Source organism: Carcharhinus amblyrhynchos, chromosome 22 (assembly GCF_965287045.1).
Source record: "Carcharhinus amblyrhynchos chromosome 22, sCarAmb.v2.hapA, whole genome shotgun sequence".
NCBI classification, from domain to species: Eukaryota; Metazoa; Chordata; class Chondrichthyes; order Carcharhiniformes; family Carcharhinidae; genus Carcharhinus; species Carcharhinus amblyrhynchos.
This window is the reverse complement of record NC_137345.1, coordinates 13616887-13641401: the sequence shown is the minus strand read 5'-3', so window position 1 is coordinate 13641401 and position 24515 is coordinate 13616887. Positions and strand designations below refer to the sequence as shown.

Sequence of the window (24515 nt, the reverse complement as noted above, 5' to 3'; positions counted from 1 at the left end):
TGCAGTCGGCTCAAGATGCGAAGCACCCTCTGGCTGGGTAATCCCAATACAATCTGCCACTCAGTGTTGGGAGGAGTCTTGGGGCCCAGGCGGATCAAACAGGACGTCATACGGACCCAATGTGGGAGGCACAGGAGGGAAGGATAGAAATAGGAAAAATATCAGCTCAGAAGCTTTGCTGGTATCCCCGTGAGGTTAGACATGAAGTAACCGATCTCCACAAAGATCAGAAAGGTCATAGGTTCAACCCCTGGCCTACATGGATTTAACTGAACTTTAACCTAGGCATTCCATCATGATTAGAGAGGGGGAGAAATGGTCAAAATTTTTAACCCTAAACACTTATTCAGTGAATTCTATTGCAAGTTCTGATAGTATTCTCCATGAGTAAATAACAATATTCATTATCATATTGTGTGAATTATTGGAGGGATCAACTCCACCATATCCTCCTTCAAGATACTCCGACTTCTTTGAACAACCTGTCAGCCATTTGTCTATTATCTCCGAATTTGGCTTGGGGTCTTTGGCATAGAATCCCGACAGGAGGCCATTTGGCCCATCAAGTCTGCTCCGACTTTTCAAAAGAGCATTTTATCCAGTTCCATCCCACTTGGTCAATCATTATTAGGCCCACCTAACCTGCACACTTTTGGACACTAAGGGGAAACTTAGCACAGCTAATCCACGTAACCTGTGCATCTTTGGACACTAAGAGGCAATTTAGCATGGCTAATCCACCTAACCTGCGTATCTTTGGACACTAAGAGGCAATTTAGCATGGCTAATCCACCTAACCTGCGTATCTTTGGACACTAAGATGAAACTTAGCATGGATAATCCACCCAACCTGTGCATCTTTGGACACTAAGAGGCAATTTAGCATGGTTAATCCACCTAATCTCACATCTTTGGACACCAATATGAAATTTAGCATGGCTAATCCACCTAACCTGCACATCTTTGGGCACTAAGAGGCAATTTAGCATGGCTAATCCACCTAACCTGTGCATCTTTGGACACTAAGAGAAACTTAGCATGGCTAATCCATGTAACCTGAGCATCTTTGGGCACTAAGAGGCAATTTAACATGGCTAATTCACCTAACCTGTGCACCTTTGGACACTAAGGCAAACTTTAGCATGGCTAATCCACTCAACCTGCATATCTTTGGACACTAAGGGGAAACTTAGCATGGCTAATCCACCTAACCTGCACATCTTTGGATTGTGGGATGAAAACAGAACTCCCGGAGGAAATCCACAAACACACGAGGAGAATGTGTGAACTCCTCACAAACAGTGACCCAACGTTGGACTTGAACCCAGATCCCTGATGCTGTGAGGCAGCAGTGCTAACCATTAAGTGCCAGTTGATAACATTCCTGTGAACCACTTTGGGACATTTTACCACATTAAAGGCTCAGTATCGATTCAAGTTATTGTTACTGCTGTCCACTGGCATCTCTTGAAGCAAATTCCAACAAGCTTTTAAGAAGGAGCAAGAGGCAAGAAGGGAAAAATATTGGACCAAAAAGTTTGGGATTGTTAAATGGAAGCTGGAGTTGGTTGATTATTGAACTTGCTTTTATTACAGAGAGAGGATCCCCAATACTCTGTAATATTGGCAAGGTATTAATTGTCTGCTAAAGGAGGGTTCTGAGCAACTTGTTTGTTGACGGCCTTGCTCAAGCAAGACTGGAAAATCCCGTCTGAGGACAATGGACATTTCCCATTGTCCACCCCTTACCTGCTTCGATTCCGTGGCGGGTGGTGGTGGGGAGGGGTGGTTGGGTGGTAGAATTCCAGCGATGTTGTTCATGTGCATTGTTGAGTCTTACTCAAATTGATTATGGAGCCATCCGGTACATTTCACACAGTGACAGAGTTTGACGGTATGGGCTGGATTTCCATCCTCGAGGCATTGGGCAAATTTCCAGCTCAGTCTAAACAGTTCAGGAGGAAGTGCCGGAAGGAGGGGATTTTTAATGAGAGGCGGGAGGGGGTGGGGAGGGAGGGTGGGGCCATTTGGCTTGGGAAAACGTTACCAGGAGATACACTATTGAAAAGACCAGCCTCGGTGCTCCGACACATCATCCCAGTTAAAATAGAAGCAAACGACCCTCCAGCCATCATCCCTCACAGCCCTCCTCTTCATGCTCCATCCATGCCTCTTCATGCCCTCCACGCACCCCAATGGCCCAATGTGCTGCCTATGCTTAGCTATGGTACTTCCAAGTCCATTCTGTGGTCTCTCCACACTGACATCATAGTTAAAAAAGTCCACTAACACCTCTCAAGAGGCTAAGGAAATTCGGCATGTCCACAATGACTCTCACCAATTTTTACAGATGCACCATAGAAAGCATCCTTTCTGGTTATAGAAAAACATTTTCTTTTCAAAAAGTCATCCATTGATAACTTTCCACTTTCTTAAAAAAACACCTTCGGTGGCATGGTAGCACAGTGGTTAGCACTGCTGCTTCACAGCTCCAGGGACCTGGGTTCGATTCCCGGCTTGGGTCACGGTCTGTGTGGAGTTTGCACATTCTCCTCGTGTCTGCGTGGGTTTTCTCCAGGTGCTCTGGTTTCCTCCCACAGTCCAAACATGTGCGGGTTAGGTTGATTGGCCATGCTAAATTGTCTCTTAGTGTACTAGGATGCTTAGCTTAGAGGGATTAGTGGGGAATTATGTAGGTATGTGGGGGGTAGGGTGTGATTGTGGTCAGTGCAGACTCGATGGGCCGAAGGGCCTCTTTCTGCACTGTAGGGTTCTATGGATCTATGGTTCTTATTACAAACCGATAAAAATGCCCACCATCCAGGTAATTTATAGTATCAATAGTTGAAAGAGCAACACTTCTCACCTTGTTATCCTGTGTAAGTAAATATTTAAAATTGACAGCACAGACCAGAAAGCCAGAGCTATGTATCTAGTAATGTTTTCCCTGGGGCTTTGACGTTTTAGCATTGCAATGGATTCCTGGGCTTTTAGCCAAGAGTATATAATGAGGTTTGGCTGACAGCCCAGATATCCATTAGCCTGCTGAAACACCTGAACCCCAGGGGAAACATTGCTTGATTGATAAGCCCTGGCTCTCTGGTCCGTGCTGTCAATTTCCTAATGTCTATTTTCATAAGACAAAACGGTTTCAAGTGCTTACTGTTTCAGCTATTGATATTTTAAATGTTCTAGATTATTGACACCCTTATTGGGCTGTTTTGTGAAGATTTTTTTAAAAGGAAGTGGATGATTATCAATAAATGATTTCTGTTTTTAAAAGATTTTCTTCACACATATATAGGCTTCATATACACTGTAAGCTGGGTGAATGGGCAGGGAAGTGCTATAGCTTGATGTGTGGGAATGGGGTGCTGTTGATGCTTTTTTGGGGGAATCAATCAAATTTGACCTACTATATACTGTATAGAAACAGTAAGGAGGGACAATAGCGGGTGGATATACCTCAACATGTGGGCATGAGGGGGCATAAGGGAAGGTGGGGTGGGATCCTATGACCAGAGGGGGTGCATGAAAAGGCTCTTGAAGAGCTTACCTTTCAAAGGGTTCCATCATGTTAACTATGATTCACAACACCTCTGGGGTGCTGTGAACCACAACTCTTTGAAAGCCTGACCTGGCTCCATGAAAATAGTGGAAGCTATCCCCACAATAGAGCCAACTAGATTGGGAGTGCAGGGGGCTGGTTTGTAACCCAAACCAGATCATGCCATTAAAAGGCATGCCCAAAACGCTCGGAATGGAGTTAGGAATCTTGGAATTGAAATCTACCTGGCATTTCTAAAGGGTTCCTGGGTCCTCCTGACTCAGCAAAAATCCACCTTAACGTCTTGATGCTTTGTTTAAATCTTCTGACTTATGGAAACAAAAGCATGTGTCGGCGAAATGTAATAAGCTTCCTGTGTATCCTATTACCGCCCCACCTCCAGATCATTATTCGGGGGCCTATAGACGACACCCACCAGCGTCTTCCTCCCTTTGCTGTTCCTAATCTCCACCCACAACTAACGCGCAAATAAGTGCGGCGTGCAGGAATGGGACGGCAGTAGTTATGGGGGATTTCAATCTGCATATTGATTGGTCGACCCATGTTGGACGAGGTGGGCTCGAGGAGGAGTTCTTGGAATGCTGCCGGGATAGTTTCCTGGAACAGTGTGTGTTGGAGCCGACGAGGGAGCGAGCTATCTTGGATCTGGTGCTATGTAATGAGGCGGGTAGAATTAGGGACCTTGAGGTGAAGGATCCTCTTGGAGAGAGTGATCATTGTATGGTGGAGTTTCTGGTGCAGATGGAGGAGGAGAAAGTGGGTTCCCGGACACGTGTCCTTTGTTTGAATAGAGGGGAGTATGGTAGGATGAGAGAAGAATTGGCGAATGTGGACTGGGGGAGCGCGTTGGAAGGTAGGTCTGCTGAGGAGCAGTGGAGGATCTTTAAGGAGATCTTTCTTGGTGCTCAGCGGAAATTTATTCCGATGGTTAAAAAGGACAGTAGGAAGAGAGGTAATAAGCCGTGGATAACGAAGGAGGTGAAGGAAAGTGTTAAATTAAAAGCGGAGGAATTTAGAGTAGCTAAGAGTAGTGGGCAAGAAGAGGATTGGGAGAGGTTTAAATGTCAACAAAGATTGACAAAAAAGTTGATAAAGGAGGGTAGAAGAAGCTATGAAGCTGGGCTAGCGCTTAATATAAAAAAGGATAGCAAGAGTTTTTATAAATATATAAAAAGGAAGAGGCTGGCTAGGGTGAACGTTGGTCCCTTAGAGGATGAGAAAGGGGACCTAGTGGTAGGGGATGGGGATATGGCTAAGGTCTTGAATAACTTTTTTGTTTCTGTCTTCACGGAGGAGGACGTGAATAATTTGCCGGGTGTTAGCGATGGAAAGGTGGTAGGACTGGAGGGTCTTAATGACATTACTGTTACTAGAGAGGTGGTGCGCAACAGACTGGAGGGGCTGATTGTGGACAAGTCCCCAGGACCGGATGGAATGCATCCGAGGGTTCTGAAAGAAATGGCGGAGGTGATAGTGGATGCCTTGGTGGTTATTTTCCAGACGTCGCTGGATTCCGGGGAAGTGCCGGAGGATTGGAAAACGGCTAATGTTACGCCGTTGTTTAAGAAGGGTGCCAGGCAAAAGGCGGGGAATTACAGGCCGGTTAGTTTAACGTCTGTGGTAGGTAAAATGTTAGAATCCGTCATTAAGGAGGAAATTGCGAGGCATCTTGAAGGGAATTGCTTGATAGGGCAGACGCAACACGGTTTCATTAAAGGGAAGTCGTGTCTGACAAATTTACTGGAGTTCTATGAGGATGTGTCTAGGGCGGTGGATAGAGGAGAGCCGGTGGATGTGGTCTTTCTGGATTTTCAGAAGGCGTTTGATAAGGTACCTCACAAGAGGTTACTGCAGAAGGTCAGAGGACATGGAGTTGGGGGTAGGGTGTTAGCGTGGATAGAGGATTGGTTGTCAAATAGGAGGCAGAGAGTGGGGGTCAATGGGTGCTATTCAGATTGGCGGTTGGTGACTAGTGGGGTGCCCCAGGGGTCGGTGCTGGGGCCTCAGCTATTTACCATTTATATAGATGATCTGGAGGAGGGAACCGAGTGTAGGGTGTCGAAATTTGCTGATGACACCAAGATTGGGGGAAAGGCAAATTGTGCGGAGGGTGTGGAGAGTCTGCAGAAGGATCTAGATAGGCTGGGCGAATGGGCCAGGAAATGGCAAATGGAATTTAATGTTGGCAAGTGTGAGGTGGTCCACTTTGGTAGGAAGAATGGTGGGAAGGACTATTACTTACGTGGCGAAAAACTGCAGCAGGCGACGGTGCAGAGGGACCTCGGGGTCCTTGTGCATGAGTCGCAAAAACCCAGCCTGCAGGTGCAGCAGGTGGTCAGGAAGGCGAATGGGATGCTGGCCTTCATAGCGAGGGGGATTGAATATAAAAGTAGGGAGGTCTTGCTGCAGCTGTATAGGGCACTGGTGAGGCCGCAGCTGGAGTACTGTGTGCAGTTTTGGGCGCCGCACCTGCGCAAGGATATTTTGGCCTTGGAGGGAGTGCAGAGGAGGTTTACTAGGCTGATACCGGAGTTGAGGGGGTTGAGCTATGAGGAGAGGCTGAATAAACTAGGCTTGTACTCGTTAGAGTTTAGAAGAATGAGGGGAGATCTCATTGAGACGTATAAGATGATGAATGGGATGGATAGGATAGAGGTGGAAAGACTCTTCCCGCTCAAAAAAGACAGTAGGACTAGGGGGCACAGCCTCAAGATAAAGGGGGGGCGGTTCAGAACGGAGTTGAGGAGGAACTTCTTCACTCAAAGGGTGGTGAATCTCTGGAATTCTCTGCCCGTTGAAGTGGTGGAGGCTGCCTCGCTAAATATTTTTAAGAAGCGGGTTGATGGGTTTTTGATAAGAGAGGGGATTAAGGGTTATGGGGAGAGGGCGGGAAAGTGGAACTGAGCCACGACAGATCAGCCATGATCTTATTGAATGGCGGGGCAGGCTCGAAGGGCCAGATGGCCTACTCCTGCTCCTATTTCTTATGTTCTTATGTTCTTATTACTCTGCGGCACTATGTGTTACTGTTTCAATGCACCATACCACTGAGTAATGCTGCGTGCTAAAGATAAGTTGCCTGTTAAATCACCTTGCCTTGGTGAGTAACTGTTCCTTTTGCGACCCAAAGATTGTGAGTTTGAGTTTCACTCTAGGACTGAAACACAAAACTAAGCTGATGCTTCAGCACAGTAAGAACATAGCATCGGCCATCTTGTCCAACACTCACTGACATCATGGCTATCTCTGGGCCATTATTGTTCTAACTCATTGCTCTGCTTTCCTTGGTATCCTGACCACTGTTTATCCCTCAGCTGATGTCGCTAAAAGAGATTTTCAGGTAGTGATTGCACTGTTATTGATGAAAGTTGTTGTCCTTCGTGTTTTCCTAAGCCATGATGTGGAGATGCTGGCGTTGGACTGGGGTAAGCACAGTAAGAAGTCTCGCAACATCAGGTTAAAGTCCAACAAGCTCCTAAACTACAACAATGCCTATATATCAAAAAGTAGGCTATTGGCTGCAAAGCACTTTGGGACATTCTGAGGTTGTGAAAGGGGCTATATAAATGCAAGGCTTTCTTACTCAAAAAGGTAATATGGGGCAGATTAGGTGGATTGGCCATGCTATATTGCCCCTTAGTGTCTCAAGATCTATAGTTTAGTGGGATTATTGGAGAGGGGATGGCCTCATGATATTATCGCTAGATGAATAATCCAGAAATTTAGCCAATGTTCTGGGGACCCAGGTTCGAATCCTGTCACAGCAGATGGTGAAATTTGAATTAATTAAAAAACATGATGGCCAAATCCCATGAATGAATAAAAAACTTGATCTGACGACAATGGGGGAAAGACATTCACAAAGCAAAACCCCAACAATCAAAATTATTATTGGTAATGACACTCAGGAAGAACTGCTGCTGCTCTTCAAAAAAGTGCCATTCGAGAGGGCAGATGGCACTTTAATATCTCAACGGAAAGGTATTAAATAGGCCCTGGTATAAAACCCACCAATACAACAAATCCATTCAACATCATAATTGCTTTAAAGACACAATAGGTGGGAAAACCCATCTAGGCAGGCAACATCTGTCAAAAGCCAAGTTTTGAAGTCTCTTAATAAAAGCAAATTACTGCCGATGCTGGAATCTGAAACCAAAAGAGAAAATGCTGGAAAATTACTTGCTTGAGAAAGGATATAGTGGCACTGGAGGGCACACAGAGGAGATTCACTAGGTTGATTCCGGAGTTGAGAGGATTGGCTTATGAGGAGAGACTGAGTAGACTGGGGCTATACTCATTGGAATTCAGAAGAATGAGGGGAGATCTTATAGAAACATGTAAGATTATGAGGGGAATAGATAAGATAGAAGCAGGGAAGTTGTTTCCACTGGTGGATGAAACTAGAACTAGGGGGCATAGCCTCAAAGTAAGGGGAAGCAGATTTAGGACTGAGTAGAGGAGGAATTTCTTCACACAAAGGGTTGTGAATCTGTGGAATTCCCTGCCCAGTGAAGCAGTTGAGGCTACCTCATTGAATGTTTTTAAGGCAAGGATAGAAACATTTTTGAACAGTAAAGGAATTAAGGGTTATGGTGAGCTGGCGGGTAAGTGGAGCTGAGTCCACGAAAAGATCAGCCATGATCTTATTGAATGGCAAAGCAGGCTCGAAGGACCAGATGGCCTACTCCTGCTCCTAGTTCTTCTGTTCTTAAAATCTCAACAGGTCTGACAGCATCTGAAGAAGGAAAAGAGCTGATGTTTTGAGTCCAGATGACCCTTTGTCACAGCTTTGACAAAGGGTCATGTGGACTTGATACATAGCCCTTTTCTCTCCTTACAGATGCTGCCAGACCTGTTGAGATTTTCCAGCATTTTCTCTTTTGGTTTTGAAATCTCTTATTGTTTGTGGGAACTGAGAATCATAGAATCCCTACAGTGTAGAAGAAGGACATTCGGCCCATTAAGCGTGCACCAACAACAATCCCACCCAGCCACTATCCCCGAACCGCCACGTATTTATCATTATTAGTCCCCCTCACATTAAGGGCCAATCAACCTAATCCTCACATCTTTGAAGTGTGGGAGGAAACTGGAGCACTGGGAGGAAACCCATGCAGATACAGGGAGAATGTGCAAACTCCACACAGACTGTGACCCGAGGCCATGCTGCAAAACGTATTTCAGATGTACGGTTTATGAGGAGGATCAACAACAGCAACAACTCGCATCGACATAACACTTTGAATGTAATAAAACATCCCAAGCCATTTCATAGGTGCAAACCTTGGCACCAAGTCACGCAAGGGGATACTGTGGCACGTGACCAAAAGCTTGGTCAAAGTTTAAGACTTAAAGAAGAAATGAGAGATAGAGAGGAAAGGTTTTTTCGGGGGGAATTCCAGTGCTTAGCACCCAGGCAGCTGAAGGCATGGCCACCAGTGATAGAAATCATCGAATTATAGATTCATAGAATCCCTACAATGCAGAAGAAGCCACTCAGCTGATCAAGTTTGCACCAACTCTCTGACAGAGTAACTTACCCGTGCCCTCTCCCCTACCCTATCCCCACACATTTACCATGGCTAATCCATCTAACCTACACATCTTGGGACACTAAGGGGCAACTTAAAATGGCCAATCCACCTAACCTGCATACCTTTCAGCTGTGGCAGGAAACCAGAGTACTCGGAGGAAACCCATGCAGGCACGGAGACAATGTGCAAACTCCACATTGACAGTCACCCAAAACCCAAAACCTGGAGCTGTGAGGCGGCAGTGCTAACCACTGTGCCACCATCCCACCCAAACCGTGAAAAGATCAAGGGACCAGAATTAGAGGAACGCAGTTAACTCAGAAGTGTGTGGGGCTGGGGGAGATTACAGAGATAGGAAGGGGTTGGGGAGGGGGGAGGGGGCAAGGCTGTAGAAGGATCTGAAAAGAAGGCTGAGAATTTTAAAATCAAGGTGTTGCTTAACCGAGAACCAGCGTCTACAAAAGGTTGTGAACATAACCCAATTCATCATGCAAACCAGCCCCCCATTCATTGACTTTATCTACACTTCCCACTGCCTCAGCAAAGTAACCAGCATAATTAAGGACCTCACGCACCCCAGACATTCTCTCTTCCACCTTCTTCCGTTGGGAAAAAGATACATAAGTCTGAGGTCACATACCAACCGATTCAAGAACAGCTTCTTCCCCGCTGCCATCAGACTTTTGAATGGACCTACCTCGTATTAAGTTGATCTTTCTCTACACCCTAGCTATGACTGTCACACTACATTCTGCACTCTCTCGTTTCCTTCTCTATGAATGGTATGCTTTGCCTGTATAGTGCACAAGAACCAATGCTTCTCACTACATGTGACAATAATCAAATCAAAGTCTGTCAGCCAAAGCAAGAGGGGGGTGGTGGGTGATTGGGACTGGGTGTGAGTAAGGATACAGGTTAGCAGAGACTCAAGATTCCTGAACAGAGCAAGGGAAAGGATGAGAGAAAATAAATCAGCATATGCGCAAAGAAAGAGAAAAAGGGCGACCTGTAAAAAGAACAGCAGATGATCAAATGGCAAAAGTGATTGTAAAGGTGACACAATGAGAGTTATACAGCAGGACGGCTCCATCTAGTGGAAAGCTGTGACCTACACCACGGGAAAATGTTTTGAAAGTTGCCTCTCAATTAATTTTTGACTCTGTGATAACTACATTTAAACTTTAACTCGAGGCAAGTCATCCTAAAAAAAGAAGTAATAAAATGTACGTCCGGTGCATAGCAGGGGTTAGTCAACTGGACATGATAAACCCTGTAAACAGATCAGAAAGAATGAAATTAAGTTCGAGAGGATAGAGAGAAAGAACAAGGGATTGGAGGTAAAGGAAATAGATCATTGGGGCTACTCCGAAAGCGTTGCTTTTCCTTCTCCAAATGAGGCGGGTTGGAAATTAACTGCTGTGTGCGAGTGGAATTTTTCTGGCCTAATCGCAGTTCTATTTATTGTTAAATTTAAATGAAGATTAGCATTCAAGGGGGTGGCGACCTTTGCCCTCCAGAGATGAGTGAGAAGATCAAGCGTCACAAATAGTTTGCTGCGATTGAAGAGTTTCTCTCATTGCCTCGGTTGGTCAAGAAACGTAAAGAACATCAAACAAATTAAAAAGTAACTAGGAGTTATGATCCAAAGGAGAGTGTTTGATGTTGCTGTTTGCCGGGCTGTTCCATGGGCATGACACATGACGATCGTTCTTCCAGCCACATAAACTGTTGGCTCAATTGCTTTGCTGCCCTTTATGCCACATGACCTGAAGACAATGCAAGCCTATTGTGGCCTCTGCTAGTAGTTGTTGAAAACAAAAGCATTGTTTAAAAGAAAACCTCTCTCCCCACTTCTATCAGAGTCCCTGGTCATTAAGTCACAGCACACACGGAGGCTATTCGGCCCATTGCGGCTCTGACGGCTCTTGAGAGAGCTTTCCAACTTCTTTCCATTCATCCATGGGGTCGCTGGCTGGGCCAGCATTTATTGCCTGTCCCTAATTGCCCATGAACTGAGCGTCTCGCTCGGCCATTTCAGAGGTCAGTTAAGAGTCAACCACATCACTGTGGGGCTGGAGTCACATGTAGGCCAGACCAGGTAAGGACGGCAGAGTTCATTCCCTAAAGGACATTAACTTGCATTAAGTTGATCTTTTTGTAGCCTAGCTATGACTGTAATATTACATTCTGCACTCTCTTGTTTCCTTCTCTATGAATGGTATACTTTGCCTGTATAGCATGCAAGGAACAATACTTTTCATTATATGTTAATACATGTGACAATAATAAATCAAATCAAATTACTGAACCAGATGGGGTTTTCCAACAATTGTTCTATGGTCATCAGTAGATTCTTAATCCCAGATATTTTCTATTGATTTCAAATTCCACCATCTGGCATGGCAGGATTTGAACCCAGGCCCCCAAAGCATTACCCTGGGGCTCTGGATTACTAGTCTAGTGACAAAACCACTATGCTATTGCTTCCCGACAGTAAGTCCTATTCTGCTACTCTTTCTCCATAGCCCTCTAAGTGTGACTGTTTCAAGTACTTATCCAACTCTCAGTTGGAAGTTATTATTGAATCTGCTTCCAGGATCTGTTCAGACAGATCATTACAACTCACTTTAGAGTCACAGGGTGGGGATTTTATGGCCTCGCTCGTCCCAAAACCATAAAATCCCCACCTGTGATCAACGGACATTCCTGTGGAGTGCCCGTCACCCGCTCCGATTCCCGTGGCTAGAATTCCAGTCGCAGAGTTTGACAGCACAGAAAGAGGCCCCTCGGTCCATCGTGTGTGCATCAAACACATATCTATTCTAAAACCATTTTTCAGCACTTGGACCATACCTGTCTACACTATGGCATTCCAAGTGCTCATCTCAGTGCTTTTTAAATGTTGTGAGGATTCCCACCTCCACCACCCTTTCAGGCAGCGAGTTCCAGATTCCCACCAACCCTCTGGGTGGAAAGGTTTCTCCTCAAATCTCTTCTAAATCTCCTGTGTCTTATCTTAAACCTGTGCCCTCTGGTGATTGACCCCTCGCTTGGTAAATATTATTTAATTCCCGCTCTTTTTTAGTTCTTCTGCCAACGAATTCCTTGGCAGGGAGGATTCTTCCTGATCAGGACAGTGGGTCAGGATTATGCCTCAAAATTACGCTGCACACTGATAAGATAAAGTGCTTGAACACCATGAGGGTGATTCCACACAGCAGCACAACAGATTTCAGCAACCAAATAGGGATTGTTGAGTTTCTCTCCATCTGCTTATTGAGCGTATAAGCATCACCACAACAAGTGGGCCACTAAGTCTGAATCACATGATCCATTGCATCATAGGAACATAAGAAATAGGAGCAGGAGGAGGCCATCTAGCCCTTCGAGCCTGCCCCGCCATTCAATAAGATCATGGCTGATCTGAAGTGGATCAGTTCCACTTACCCGCCTGCTCCCCATAACCTGTAATTCCCTTATCTATCAGAAATCTATCTACCCATGACTTAAACATATCCAACGAGGTAGCCTCCACCACTCCAACGAGCAGAGAATTCCAGAGGTTCATCACCCTCTGAGAGAAGAAGTTCCTCCTCAACTCTGTTCTAAACTGCCCACCCCCTTATTTTGAGGCTGTGCCCTCTAGTTCTGCTTTCATTATCCCTCGACCCTCGACATTTCCACATGACTTGTCTTCGCAGAATATTACGCATCAGACGGCAAAGCAAAGTACCAGACGCTGAAGTTCTCTCTAGAACAAGTCTACACACTGCTGATGAGAGCACAGACCCGGTGGGGAGGTCATGGCATCCGTATGTCAGATGAGCGCATACACAAGCAGCTCCTTTTGCGGGAACTCTCTGCTGGAAGACGCTTGCACAGAGGGCAGAAGAAACATTACAAAGACACATTCAAGGCCTCCCTGAAGTCACTTGACATAGATACGACCGCCTGGGAAACGCTGGCACAAAACCGCCCTACCTGGCGCTGCCTCATCCACAAGGGCTGTCAAGCTGACGAAGCAAGGTGTATCGCTGAAGCACAACTTAAGCGCGAGCTGCACAAGTCCAGAGCCACCAGCGCAACAACTACAGTGCCGACACAAGTCTGTCCAATATGTGCCAGGACATTCCATGCCCGAATTGGCCTGATCAGTCATCTTTGGACACACCGCATCCAGCCTCAAAATGACTAATGGTGTCGAGGTCCTCATCAACAACAATGGACGAATAACAACCCCTTTACCCACTTTAAGATGTACCACCGAAGTGGAGTCAGGTTAAGTCACATTGGTGGAAATTCATAGAATCATAATGTAACAAGTCCTCAGGGGTAGAAGACTCTTCACCAAAATCACTTTATTTACAAGTCTGACAACTGCAGAGTGCTTTCAGTTAGCAGTCTATACTCGGAGTCCTAGAGGAACTGACACTCCTGGTTAAATACAAAAAAGAAAGAGGCTCTCTGATTGACCCATCAATTTGGCCTTTAATCAGGGAACTCTTATTGTGTTTAACCAAATAAACAAACTCACTTTAATTTCAGGACAACTCAAAAAGGGCAGCTCACTAAAAGGAGGGGAACCGCCTGAAATAAAAGACAAAGCAGAAAGGAGACTTAAAACATCGAATTAAAAGGTGATTAAAGGGATCAATAATACACCCCTGTCCCTGCGGTGCCCAGCGGGTATGGAAGGCATCATCTGAGCCCCCGGACCCTTAATCAGTTCATATGCCAACAGACCACCCTCAATTGCCTAAAGTCATTACACATAGAATCCGTACAGGGCAAAGAGGCCTTTTGGCCCATTGAGCCTGCATCGACAACAATCCCATCCAGGCCCTATTCTTGTAACCCCACATATTTTATCCTGTGAATCTCCCTGACACTAAGGAGCAATTGAGCATGGTCAATCAATCTAACTCACACATCTCTGGAGTTTGGGAGGAAACCCATGCAGATATGGGGAGAACGTGCGAGCTCCACACTGCCACCCAAGGCCGGAATTGAACCCAGGTCCCTGGCACTATAAGGCAGCAGTGCTAACCACTATGCCACCATGCCAACCATGGCTGTCTCAGTGAGGGCACAGGTATATCAGGGTCCAATAGGACACCGCGATTGTGAACAATCTTGCCTCAGCCTCAGACTAAGGCAGGTTGCTGTTGTTGTATTCAGAATGGAGCCAGAGTTTGAGAGGACGATGAAATCAATGGCAGACCCTCCAGTGAGGGTTGTTAACATAAGTCGTGTGGAGGAAATGAAGTTTGTTGAAAGCAAATAGTTAATGATGGTCAGTGAGCAATTTCAATCCACAGCTTAAAACAACACTACATTTGCCATAAAATGGCTATATTGAAAAAAGGTGGGTTACCCATTAAAAAAATACTTTCCTAATGCTCTTTATTTCCTGAATTAAGAGAGAGACAGCTAGTTTGTTACCAGGCCTCTGCCAATTCCACCAGCAGACACTTCAGGGGACATCCATTTGGAGCCTTGCTTGCTTATTTCCCATTCTTCTAACATGTAGCCATTCCCTATTCACTCCCATTTCCCAATGTGGTGCGAGTGTCGGGTGGTGGGGGGAGAGAGGCAGGGATAATCCTACGTTTAACCTCTCAGTGACCCCTCACCTCCCCACTCCGTAGGATGAGCATGCCCGGCAACCCCCCAGGAGGTTCATTTGATCCAGTCAACAGCAACTGAAAAAGGCAGGAAATGCCATTCGCAAAATTGTGCAAACAGCCCCACGGCTGTTCCCAAAAGAGTCAACCGAGGCAGGCAAAGTGTTAAAACATCACTGGCTTTCCTCGTGCAATCTGCTATCTCTTGGCACTTAAATGGTTCCCAGGACTAAATCTGAGAAGGTATGCAACGGTAATAAATCACAGCGCACAAAGGAATGTAATACGTTTGATCTGCAAATCCTGCCTCTTGAATACCACGACTATTACTGGATGGCTTCAGCTTGCTATTGTTTGCAAAAGTGTGCTGAGAAGATTTTTCCATGCAGTCATTTACATACAGGTGCTAAAGAGGCCTGTGCTGTTGTGCTGACTGTGGCTCAGGTACTCTGCTTTATGCAGTGCCTGAATAGAGCACCTCAGATTGGATTGCTCCTTCAGATTAACTTTACAATTTCTTTCTCTGTGAGAGAGCTCAGCCCATGTAAATAAGCATTGTCCCCTCGAGATCTTGCAAATGCCACCATTCCTATGTGGTTCACCTGGCCAGAGGCAGCTGAAGGGATCGGATGCTATTCATTGTTGCAAGTCAGTGCCATCTACATACTCTTAACCCTTTGAAGAGTCAATCTTTCTTCATTCATTTTGATGTTTCGATGCTTTTGTTTGCTAAATGAGGCAGATTACAGAGGGTAACCTTACCAAGTCAGTTGTCCTTAAGTGCCTAATTGATGCCATTTAAGGACTGCTTCCCACCTCCGCAACCACTCTCCACCCCCAGCCCCCCTCCTCCCCCAACTCCACAGATCCATTCACCCCTGAGGCCTTCCCTCCAGTCTCCATAATGAGACCCCTCCCCACCCAGCTCCCTTCATCCCTGAGGCCTTCCCTCTAGTCCACATGATGAGACCCCCCTCCCCCCCTTCCCCATTACTTGGTCCCAGGGCTCCCAGTACTTAAGGCAGGATTTTCCAGCCCTTCTTGCCAGTGGTGTCTTCCAATCCCGTTGAAGGCACAGGCCTCTTTAGCACCTGCGGTGGGTTTTCCAGTGGCAGGACAGGTGGACCATGGACATCAGCTGGACTGGAAGATCCTGCTGCCAGCTACCTCCACCAACAGGAAACGTACTGCTGTGGTGGGGAAGGGGGGAAATCCCATACCTTAACTGGTGGGATTTGGTGCAGTCCCAGTATGATGATGATGATTCCAATCAAACTGGACATCAGCTCTACGAGGCGGCACACGGGAGGGCTGGAAGTCCCATCCCCAGACAACTAAAGCTGAGAGTTAAATTGTTGCGGGGCTGCCTCCATCTTCAGGAGTGCATTTCTTGTCGACCTTTATGGTGATGTCCGAAATAGCCTAACCCAGACATCTGGGTTAGTATTAGACTCAGCAAATGCTCTTGAGTGAACTAAAGTGTGGACGGTGAAGGGTTCATTTTCTATGCTTCCTGGGACTTGGTTACGTGATACAGGGTGAATTCTAAAAAGGGTATTTGTAGCTGACTGTGACTATTAAGTGGCGTATCAAATGTATTCCTGTAATATTGTTTTCTCAGCTGATCTGTGTTTGACTTTATGATAAACTTCAAAGTTTATTTACTTAAATTCATTTATTAGCATCACAAAGTAGCCTTATATTAACAGTGCAATGAAATCACTGTGAAAATCCCCTAGTCGCCACTCTCTGGCACCTGTTCGGAGGGAAAATTGAGCACGGCCAATGCACCTAACCAACACGTCTTTCAGATTGCGGGAGAAAACTGGGGCACCTGGAGGAAACCCACACAGACACGGGGAGAACGTGTAGACAGTGATCCAAGCCTGGAGTCAAACCTAGATCCCTGGCACTGTGAGGCAGCAGTGCTAACCACTGTGCCACCTTGCAAAGTGCCTCTTTATCAACTGCATCTGAGCCACTAGAAAGAGGGGATGATTTTTCAGTTCAGCACCCAGATCAAGCCCACACAGACAGGGGGAGAAAGTAGAAACTCCACACAGACAGTGACCCAAGCCGAGAATCGAATCTGGGTCTCTGGCGCTGTGAGGCAGCAGTGCTAACCATCGTGCCACCATGCACCTGTTTATTTTACTGGATATGGTTGTTAGGCTATCTATTATTTTGCTCTCCGGTTCTCTCAGTTTTCAAGGACTCTATATCCTCAATGGAATGGCCATCCCACTCCCAGGCATCTGCTAATTGTCACCAACTGCAAACAGGGTTACAGATAGTTCTCAACTATAATTTGACATATTGCTAAATTGTACATTAAAATGGCGCTAACTAAGTCAAGGCACATTGAGTTGCAAGAGTCAATCCAACATCCTATTCCTGGAGCCCTCCAAACATTCTCTTTGGATAATTATCCACTTCTCTTTTGCAAGCCATGATCTACTTCCAACATAGCCTCAGGCAGGGCATTCTAGACCCTAAACACTTGCTGTGTGAAAAGATTTTTCTCTCATGTCACCTTTGGTTCTTTTGCAATCACCTTGGATTGGTTCCTCGGGTTCTTGAGGCTTCCATCAATGGGAATGGTTTTTTCCTATCTACTCTGTCAGGACCCCTCATGATTTTGAACACCTCCATCAAATCTCCTCTCAGCCTTCTCTTCTCCAAGGAGAACAGTCCCAACTTTGCCAATCAATCAGTGTCTCCAGACTATGATGATGTCAAAGCGGTAACATAAGTAGGCTACTGATCCAGAGGCCCAAGCTAAAGGTTTAAGGACACAGGATCAAATCTGACCATGGCAGCTGGTGTAATGCTAATTCAATAAACAAAAATATGCAGTATGATACTAATGGTAACAATGTCAACTTTCAAGGATTGTTGTAAAAACGCATTTTGTTCACTACTGTCCTTTAGGGAAGGGAAATGTGCTGATCCGTATATGACTCCAGACCCACAGTGAAGTGGTTGACTCTTAACTGCCCTCTGAAATGGTATAGCAAACTGCTGAGTTCAAGGGCAATTAGGGACGGACAACAAATGTTGGTCTTTCCAATGATGCCCACATCCCATGAAAGAATAAAATCTCTCATTGACAGAATCATTCTGCTAACCTTCTTTGCACCCTCCATAATTGCTTCATATTCTTCTCAAATATGCCAAGAATTGTATGTAATACTTCAGTTGAGGCTATACCAGCGGGTTACTAAGGTTCATATATTTATAAAACCCACAATTCTAACACAGAAAGAAAGAATGAATTACAGAAAGAGAGTGAAACAAAGAAAGAATTATAGGAAGAAAGGAAGAAGTACAGAAAGAAAGAGAAAGAAAGAACTACCCAAAGAAAAAGAGTGAATGAAACAAAGAAAGAATTACAAAAAGAAAAAAGAAAGACAAAGAGTTTCAGAAAGAAAGGGAGAAAGAAATACAGAATGAAAGAAAAAAATACAAAAAGAAAGAGAAAGAAACAAAGAAAGACTTACAGAAAGAAAGAATTGCAGAAAGAAAGAAAGGATTAAAGAAAGAATTAACGAAAGAATGAAAGAATTAAAGAAAGAAAAAAATTATAGAAAGAAAAAAGAATTAAAGAAAGAACGAATTACAGAAAGAAAGAATTAAAGAAAGAAATAATTAAAGAATTAATGAAAGAATGAAAGAATTAAAGGAGGGAAGGAAGAATTATAGAATGAAAGAATTAAAGAAAGAAATAATTACAGAAAGAAAGAATTAAAGAATTAATGAAAGAATTATAGAAGGACAGAAAGAATTATAGAAAGAAAGAATTATAGTAAGAAAGAATTAAAGAAAGAAAGGAAGAATTACAGAAAGAAAGAATTGTAGAAAGAAAGAATTAAAGAAAGAAAGAAAGTAAGAAAATTAATTAAATGTGGCATTTTGGGTCAACCCACAGCTTGTGGACTGCAACAATCCAAGAAGGCAGTTCACCACTATCTTCTCAAGGGCAAATAGGGATGGGCAATAAATGCTGGCCCAACCAGCGGTGCCCATGTCCCGCGAATGAATAAAACAAAATAGACAGAATGAATTACAAAAAGAAGAAAACACAGAAAGAGAAAAGGAAGGAAATTACATTTATTTGCTATCTTTCATGACTTCAGGACGTCTCAAAGTGCTTTACAACTTTAGAAGTGTAATGCCTGCTGTAAATGGGAATGTTAAACAGCACTATGCACATGCAAAAACTCTCATCAGTAATGTGATGTTGAATTCTAATGATATTAGCTGAGGGGTAAACTCTGCCATTCACATAAAGCTAAACTCCTTTGCTGCCAGAATTTTCTTGTTTGGTCAACTCAGGATCTAAATGAGCCAAGACCAAAAATAGGTGCAACTAGATCTAATGGAGGATTAATGACAAGGATAGTTGTGAGAACAATACCTCTCCTTCTGGTTTTTCCACCTTTCTGTTCAGAGAAGTGCTTGGCTTCATGCTTGAGATTAAATAATCTCCATTCATAAGAATCATAGACACAACAGCACATTTTACCACATTGCATATGCTCTCCCCTCTTTCCCTACAGCTGCAGACTCCTTCCTGAGGTGGAGTTTGACAGATCCAAGAGGCCTCTGTTTGCCTCTTGCAGTTGATCATTATTCATGTAACAATGATTGTCAGGCTAGAATTGTTCAAGGGATAAAGGCCTTCAGTTGCATAAGTAGGCCCCAAGGAGACTTGATATTCAAGATCCTGAGGGGTATGGACATGGTAAATAGTGAGAATCTGCTCTCTCTCAAGAAAACATCAAGATCTACATGGCACAGATTCAAAATTATTGGCAAAAGGATGTCAGGAAACATTTTTTTCACCAAACGATGGTTGAAGCACGGAATGAACTTCCAGAGACGGTGGTGGAGACAGGTTCGATCGAAATGGCATTGAATTGCTGTCTGAAAAGAGAGAATGTGTAAGGTTGAGGGGATAAGGCAGGGGAGTAGAATGCTCTTTCAGAGAGCCAGTGCAAACTTGATTGGCCAAATAGCCTCCTTCGCAAGGATTCTGCAATAGCTTGGAAGGATTTTGTAATAGCTTGGAAAGGCTGAGGTTGTTCTCCTTAGAGCAGAGAAGGTTGAGAGAAGATTTGATAGATGTGTTTGAAGTCATGAGGGACCTAGGCTGAGTAGAGAAAGAGGAACTGGTCCCATTGGTAAAAGTGTGGAATCAGAGAAAAGGCAACCATCAACAGAAGCAAGAGGTTCTTTGTTCATGAGGAAATATGTCTTTTTGCAATGGTTGCTTAGAATCTGGAATCCAATGCCTGAAAGGAGGCAGATTCAATTGTGTTTTTCAATTAGGAATTAGTTGAATTAATTGGGAATGCTTGAAGGGATGAATTTTGCAGGGGTATAGGGAAAGGCTTGAACGAGGGAGAGGAGTGGGAGGTGGGATGAGCTGGATAGCTGTTGCAGAGAACTGGCATGTATTTGCCAGATTGAATCATTGAATTCTTTATCCATTCTATGGCTGGAGATTCTCAATCTCAAATGCCTTGCCACTGCTGCAAGCGAGAGCGAAGAATTTGGCGTTCAGCCAAAACCCCATTCACTTCAGTGGGACTGGAGAATCCCAACCCTGGGCAAGGTCGGAGAATCCTAGCCTATGATTCTAGCCAGTTGCAGAGGGCATGATAACTGAGTTGAATCCGATCTATGCTTGATATACCGAATACCACCACCAGGTGTCACTGGATAGTGGTTATCAGCAAGATGTCTACCTCGGGAGCATTTGGCCAATGGCACCGTAACTAGCTAAGATATATAGATTCAGTAGAGAGTGACCATCAAATCTAAAGATTTCCTGGTCTGAATAGCAGGAATCCTTTTACACATTGGCCACCAAATCAAGGCAATAATTGAACAGCCATTATAGTTAGAGAGCAGTGAACATGGAGTAATTGTTTGAGAAGAATAATCTGCCTTCATGCAGCAGTTATTTTATTTAAGATTGAAAATGTTGGAGCAGAAATGATTCCGAGTTGATCTTATTGAGGTGTTCAGAATGATGAACAATTTTGACAGGGTAAAGAAGGATATTCTGCTTCCACTTGTTGGAATGTGAGTGACAAGGGGTCACAATTTCAAGATGGTCAGTGAGAGAGTGATGGATTAGATGAGGAGAAATGTCTTTACTTGGAGAGCTGTTGGGGTTTGGAATGCGCTGCCTGGGAGAGAGGTGGAGGCAGATTCCATAGGAAACTTCAAAAGAGAGCTGGATACATATTTGAACGTGACAAACTTAGAGGACTGCAGAGATGGGGCTGGAGAATGAGAGTAGCTGGGCAGCTGTATGGGGAGCCAGTACAGACACAAAGGGCCGAATGACCTCCCTCTGTGCTGTAAAATTCTATGATTCTATGGGTCGAATTTTACTGTCTTGCCGCCATGGGAATCAGAGCTGGCGAGGGGTAAACCATGGAAAGATCCATGGAAATCTGGCAGGATTTTCCACCTTGGCTTGTCCTGAAACAGGGAAGTTCCTGTTGGAGGTCCACAGATCTTTCCATGGTCTACCCCCCACCCGCTTGGATTCCCGTGGGACAGTAAAACCCTGGCAGGATTTTCTGGTTTCGGGACGTGCAAAGGCAGAAAACCCCACACTGTGTCTCCCCTTTTCGGATTCCGTTGAAGTGTATGAAAATGAGAGCGGCCAGAGGTGTAAAACGTGCTTGTTAGTTCGCTACTGCTCGTTCAACACAAGTGCGCGAGCTCAGAGTTACTCCCACTGAGTCTAGAAATTAGACAAGCTTCCTGTAAATGACTTCATGAGGGAATGGATTTCGACACTCACCCAGCGTTTATTCCTGGACGGGAATCTGTGATCGCTGACGGTTCTGATTTCCCATGAGTAATATTTTCAGAAACGGTGAAAAATAGATGCAGATACTACCAGGACCCGAGCGCCAAGTCGGGACTGTCCCCGCAGCGAGGGACTTTCCTCAGCCTTGTCGAGCCATCGACGGGACACCTTACACTTTTGGCCTCTAGGTGGCAAAGCCTGCCTTACAATCGGTGGAAAGTAGAGGAAAGCCATTATTCTGTGCGAGCCTCTCCCTCATCCGCCGCCTGCCCCTACACAAAGATCAATGTAAGCCTTAAGCCATCTTTCAATAGATAGCGAATATTTATCTGTTGAGGAAGATTTTCCAATTGGTTCAACACCCAAGTGAATAATTAGTTCACTCATATTTCACACTTCTTGTGAACATTTTCAACGCGGTTGTTAACACGTGCAAGATGAAGTCACACCTATGTTCAGGAGGGGTTTTACAAGAATATGTTAAATATTTGTCAGCAAATAGCAGGAGTAAGAAAATATTGCCAACATTTTACGATTGTTACCGTTAAATAAGCTATTCAAAAGTGCTCAGCAAATATTTTCGGTGTTTTTAAACATATGATGGAATTTATGCCATAAATTGCCACGGACATTAGGAGAGGTATTGCCAGTCAACTAGAAATCCAGAGCCCAGAACTGCTCTGGAGGACCAGGGTTCAAATCCCACCATGGCGGATGGTGAAATGTGCATTTCAATATAAACCTGGAATTAAAAGTCTAATTAATGATGGCCGCGAAACCACTGTTGATTGTCGGAAAAATCCATCTGATTCACTAATGTCCTTTAGGGAAGGAAATCTTCTCCCCATACTTGTTCTGGCTGATATGTGACTTTGGTCTCACGGCAGGTGTGGTTGGTTCTTAAATGTCACTCAGTTCAAGGGCAGTTCGGGGTGGGCAATAAATGCTGGCCTTGACAGCAACACCCACACCCCATAAAAGAATAAAGAACAAAATAAACACAAGTCTACAAAAAAATTATCTTAACAAAGCATCGGAAAAGTTCTCAGTCCAGCTCATATCTCATTGACTGCAACACAAACCTTCTCAACTGACATTTAAGAACATAAAAAGAACAGAACAAGAAAACCTCATGCAACCCCTGAAACCTGTTCCACAGGTCAAGTAATGTCCGCCCTAACATGGACCCCACCTAACCCTTTAATCCCTCGAGGGAAAATTCAAAATATATACTCCTTCATCCTCCAAGGTCGGGCAGCATGGTGGCATAGTGGTTAGCACTGCTGCCTCATAGCGTCAGGGACTCGGGTTCGATTCCCGGCTTGGATCTCTGTCTGTGTGGAACTTGATGTGGGAATGCCGGCGTTGGACTGGCGTAAACACAGTAAAAAGTCTGACTTTTTACTGTGTGGAACTTGCACATTCTCCCCGTGGCTGCGTGGGTTTCCTCTGGGTGCTCTGGTTTCCTCCCACAGGCCAAACAAAATGTGCCGATTAGGTGGATTGGCCATGCTAAATTCTCCCTCAGTGAGTCTGAACAGGCGCCGGAGTGTGGGGACTAGGGGATTTTCACTGTCACTTTTTCGCAGTGTTAATGTAAGCCTACTTGTGACTAATAAGTAAAATAAATAAATAGTTTGCCGAACACAACTCCAGAATCAGCAGAGATAGCGCAACTCTAACATCTTAGGTTAACGTTAGTAGTTGAAAGGGAAACTGGTAGAGGTATGACTTTCTTTTGGAAAAAGCATTTGTTTCTGAAGTGAATTAGCTGCAACTTTGCAGGCATGCCAGATAAAGTAACTACAGTGCATTTCAGGATTAAAGTCTATTGTAATCAAAATAATCTTTAACAGCCCACTCTTTTGGGATTGGATTTCTATTTAATGCTATAGTGAATCTCCTGTGGCCTCATGCTGAGTGGGGTCCAATTTTGACTTTGTGCTGTGTTTTTATAAAGGGCACTAGTAACTTGGTAGCCTGCTCTATATCTCTCCCAGTTAGGGTTGCCAACCCTCCAGGATTGCCCAGGAGTCTCCAAGAATTGAGGATTTGTCTCTAGGACCCAGCTACAAGTAACCCAGGACAATATTGGTCATGGGGCCCTTAAAAAACTGTTGTTTTTGAACTTACTACTTGCAGAAATATTGGCCATTTTATCGGGAGGGTGGAGTGTTTGAGCGCAGAAGCAATGAGATAAAAATGTCCAGATTTGCCACCCTTATTTGCCAACCAATATGGAAGGTTCGATGGCACAGTGGATAACATCTGATTCGATTATCATCTTGAGTCATTGCTTTTGTGGAGTCTGCATGTTCTCACCATGCCTGCATGCGTTTCCTCTGAGTGCTCCAGTTTCCTTCCACAGTCCGAAAGACATGCTAATTAGGTGCACTGGCCATGCTAAATTCTCCCTCAGTGGACCCAAACAGGTGCCAGAGTGTGGCGACGAGGAGATTTTCACAGTAACTTCATTGCAGCGTTGATGGAAGCCCACTTGTAACTCTAGTAAATAAACTTTAAACTTAAACATAATTTCCATTGAAGTTTTGTAGTCAGTTTGCACACAGCAAGCTCAGAAAAACTAAACTGAGAGAAATAAGCAGCTAATCTGTTTTTAGCAGTAATTATTGAGGGATAACTCATAGCCAGGACACTCCCTGGACTTCTGTGGATAGTTCTATGGGATCTTTTAAACCCAAATAGGTTCACAGCTTAAAATTGCATTTGAGCAATGGTGCATCCAACCAAGCAGCACTCTCTCAGTATTATACTGAAGCATTACCCTGGACTATCTACTCAAACTTAATCTTTTGAGAAAGTAGAGGCCAACCAACGCCTCTACTTTCTCAGAAGATTAAGAAAGTTTGGCATGACCGCTACGACACTCACCAGCTTGTACAGATGCACCATAAAAAACATTCTTTCAGATTGTTTCATAGCTTGGTATTGTT

At 44.5% G+C, this 24515-nt stretch overlaps 1 long non-coding RNA gene across 1 annotated transcript in view; it reads right to left on the bottom strand.

The window, feature by feature from the left end:
• Positions 1-21696, bottom strand: part of LOC145356984 (uncharacterized) — a 50945-nt gene extending 29249 nt beyond the window's left edge. Inside the window, exon 1 of the long non-coding RNA XR_013889227.1 lies at positions 21553-21696. This is a non-coding gene — a long non-coding RNA (uncharacterized LOC145356984). The remainder of the gene's footprint in view (positions 1-21552) is intronic.
• Positions 21697-24515: the final 2819 nt, after the last annotated feature.